This window comes from Ctenopharyngodon idella, chromosome 16 (genome assembly GCF_019924925.1).
Source record: "Ctenopharyngodon idella isolate HZGC_01 chromosome 16, HZGC01, whole genome shotgun sequence".
In the NCBI taxonomy this organism is placed as follows: Eukaryota; Metazoa; Chordata; class Actinopteri; order Cypriniformes; family Xenocyprididae; genus Ctenopharyngodon; species Ctenopharyngodon idella.
The window spans coordinates 25,604,383-25,608,827 of NC_067235.1; positions in this window are offsets into that span (position 1 = coordinate 25,604,383).

A 4,445-nucleotide genomic window follows, 5' to 3' on the forward strand; every position below is an offset into this window, starting at 1 on the left:
GGGAAAGGTATTTGTAATAAACAACTTACGAGATTTTAATGTGGTTCCTCTGGCTTAAGTTTAACAGTGATAAATCAGATTAACATTGAGAGTCTCAAAAAAAATTCTGGCACTGAGAGTATACATCTACTCCTTTCCTTTGAGCAAGTTGTAGGCACAACTAATGCAAATGCTTGCTTTATTTATTTTTTATTTTTTTACCCGAAGGGATGTCTTGGCAAAGATGCATAAATGCATCACCCAGAGAAAGGCTCCACTTTGTTCAAGGAGTGAAACAGACCTTAATGTTTCAATTTCCCCCATACTCCTTCGTCATTCACCACTCTACCCATTATCCTTAGCTAAATTTCAATTATTTTAACTTAATCCCTCTCTCTTATTCCCAGAGTGGTACCTCCATAAGGAGCATAGATACAATACTAGAGAGCCGCCACTCATAGTGAAAGGGAACAGTTAAACAGAGAAAATTAGTCAAATCAAAACAGGACATAGTGGCGACATATTTTATAAACAGGGAACATAGTGTCGGAGAAATAGCCTTGTGGCCAGCGCTCCGACATATGTCACAGCTGTGCTTGATGGCAACCTGAGTTCGAGTACCAGCTTGAGGTCCTTTGCCTGTCCTGTCCCCTTCTCTCCTCTCCATTGCTTCCTGTCTCATCTACACTGTCCTATCTAATAAAGGCATAAAAGGCCAAAAATATAACTTGAAATATAACTTTAAAAAAAACAAAAAACAAACAAACAGGGAACACAGTATGTCTATTATGTAATGAGGTCTTATTGATATGAATTACAAGTATAAGCCTGCATTAAGTTTGGGAGATTGCTGACTTTGGCAAACAGTTAGGACCGCTTTTACTAGTATACCTTAAAGATGAAGTATGTAAGATTTTGTTGTTGTTAAATTCTCTCAACACAGTTTGTTAAACATTGAGCCCCCAGGCACTATCTAAACATTGAGAGCGGTTTGCTCAGATCTGTCAATCTCTTTCCAGCTCAACCAATAGTGTGAGTTTGGGGCAAGGCTACTGTAGCAGGCTGAGCCAGTATGGAACCACAGTTGACACGTTACATAGGAAAAGACATTCTGCAGAAGTGCAAGCCAAATTTCACTGCATTTAGACCTTCAAAGATTAAACAGGTCATGAACACATCAATATAGAGGTCTTCAACCATGCTCCTGAGGACCCCCTGTCTTGCAAAGTTTATTTTCAAGCAATCTTGAAGAGCTTGAGGGTGTACTCACACTAGGCGCTCTGAACCGTGCCCGAGCACATTTGACCTCAAAGCCTGGCTCGTTTGACAAGTGTGATCGCTCTGTTCCGTGCCCGGGCGCGGTTCGTTTAGCCGTCCCTGGCCTGCTTAGAAGAGGTGGGCCAGAGCACGGTCCGGTTGGGCTCGAGCGCGGTTCGCATGCAGTGTGAGCGCTAACCGTACTGGAGCACGGAACAGCTACTACTTTATGTGCGCTACTGTCATCATTACGACGGCAAACATCTTTATTACTACTTTGATAGTACACTTTTCAATTCATGTACTTAATTCGAGTGTATTTGGGTTTATAACGGGTCTGGTTCTCAACTTATTGATGAACAGGAATTGTAGTTTGCAAATAGCCTAAAGCTGCAAAATTCCTTTATTAATGTCAGCTGCCGTCATAGTTCGTAATAATTCTCTGATATGTGCAAGTGAAAATCACTGCGCAGCATAAATGCTAAATCTATTAGGCAATATCTTAGTGAAAGTGCATTTCTTCCATACAAAAAGTTGCATCGTATATGACGTAAGCATGCTCCGGCACGGAACGTTAAGGGCAATGTGAGTACAGGCCAGCGGGGGAGGGGGGACAATCGCGCTCGAGCTTGGTTCAAGGCAACTGTGCCTAGTTTGAGTACACCCTGATTAGCTGCTTCAGGTGTGTTTGATTAGGGTTAAAACTAAACTCTGCAGGACAGTGGGTCTCCAGGAACAGAGATGAAGACCTCTGCATACAGCATCATCAGAAAGACAAAGTACCAGTTTATAATGTTTACTTTGACATGTCCAGTGTAGACAGCTTCAAATAGTTGTGGTCGTCGTGATAAAATGTGCCCGGTGCACTTAAGTTGAATGGGTTTATTATAAACCCAAGATGCTTGTGTTCGCTCTTGACAGAGGGTTAGCCTACTCAATTGCTTACTCATAACACATAGCAACACAGCTAAAAGTATTCCTAATATGTTGGACCTTTATTGAAAGTAGCCTACTTTTACCTGTTGAGACATGCCTTCACAAGCACCCATAAGAGCTGTATTTGTGATGTTTGAATCGGTGTAGGCACGACACGTGAAATGGCAGTTTGCAAAATATGTAATTCTGCTTGGTGCCACTAGTGTCACAGAAACTACATACTTCACCTTTAACATGTTGTGCCACTCACTCACAAAATGGTCCAAAAATTACTCTACTCAATAAGAAATATTTGAAATACACTACATATAACCAAATCACTCAATAAGAAATATTTAAAATAGACTACATATAACCAAATCTGGTGGAAACTTGACCTTGACCTCTTATATTTTTACATAAGACAGGGATGGGCAACTCCAGTCCTGGAGGGCCACTGTCCTGCAGAGTTCAGCTCCATCCCTAATCAAACACAACTGCCTGTAATTTTAAAGCAATCCTTTAGACTTGTTTTTCAGGTATGTTTGACTGGGGATCAAGCTAATCTCTGCAGGACAGTGGCCCTCCAGGACTGGAATTGCTTGACATAAGACTAATAAGAAAAGGTGTTGTACAAGGAATTGACTCTAACTGGGAGGTAGGGGGCAATATGTCAATGGACACTGTAGCCTACAAGAAAGTTTTTTTTTTTTAATATTCAGTGACATACTTTAATTCAGAAAGGGACACACTTGCAACACGTTTTAGAGATCAGTTTTGTTCACCCCTGTGTAGCCCTTGAAAGTCCATTAGATACCCGCTATCCACAAATGTTTTGGAATACCAAACTCCCTTGTGATATTTTCCTGTGGTAAGCGAACACTTGAGTCTGATCCCATTTTATACCTTGTCTGAAATAACAAAAATGTTCATAAATTATATGGAAACAATATTAACCATTAAAGATCATACAGTACAGATTATAATACAATAATGTACAAATATGCAAGTGCTGTTCCAACAAATACCAAATGGTGATCAATTTTTATCAGTGGGCAGAACAGTGGGCGTGTTGACTACATCAACGTTTAGAGAAGATGAGTAAGGAAAAACAGATTTCTACAGACAAATGACCATTAAAACGAGATATTGTTTGAGAGCCTTTAAATGGCTTCCTTATGTTGTTAAATGGATAAAACTGGCCTTTGCCTGATTCTATAATGGAGGAGTTCAAGTAACTCTTTACAGTATAGTTAAGACTTTTTTGTCTGGGTATTTGGGGTTTTGTAACAGTCTTTCTAAAATAACACTTGAAGTGGACACAAAACAATCTATTTATCCAGGTCAGCTACTTGATGTCAGAGTCGCTTCACTTATCTTTGGTTGCTCTGCTAGCTTCTGACAGATTAGTTGTTCAAAAATTCTTCATGTTGATCTACCCATAATATAGGATAGAACATTGAAAATAAGCATTTTCATTTACATTTTTTCATTTAGAGCAGGGGTGCTCAATCCTGCTCCAAGAAGGCCAATGTCCTGCAGAGTTCTGCAAGTCCAACCCTAATTAAACACTCCTGAACCAGCTAATCAAGGTCTTAAGGATTACTAGAAATGTATAGGCATGTGTGTTGGAGCAAGTTAGAGATGAATGTTGGCCCTCCAGGAGCTAAATTGGGCACCCCTGGTTTAGAGGATGATGTATCCAAAGCCACTTAATAAGAATAGCATATGTAGAAGCAATTGATCCAAGGGACAACACAACAGAAGTATATCACACCAAACAAAATTTCTATTAGGTACTAGAATAGTATGTTTAGAATGAACAGTGCCTATAGAAAGTCATCATATCTCTTTGAAATAGTTACTTTATTTGTCGTCTTACAGCCTGAAATCAAAACCCATTCCAAAAAAAAAAAAAAGCTTTTCAAGCTTTATTAACAAATTTTGCCTTACAACATCAAAGTAATGAAAGAAAAAGCAACAGTTCTGAAAATTAATAAAAAAAACTGAAAAACTAGAATAACAGGGTTGGAAAAGTCATCAGTCCCCTGATTTAATACTTTGTAGAACCACCTTTTGCTTCAATTACAGCCATTAATCTTTTTAGATATGTCTGTACTTGCTTTGCACACCTAGATAGGGGATTATTTGCCCATTCTTCCTGCATAATTGCTCAAGTTCAATCAAATTCCATGGTGAGCGCCAATGGACTGCTCTCGTCAAGTCCATCCACAGATCAGGGCTCTGACTTGGCCATTCAAAGACATTCGCCTTCCTATCCTCAAGCCATTGTG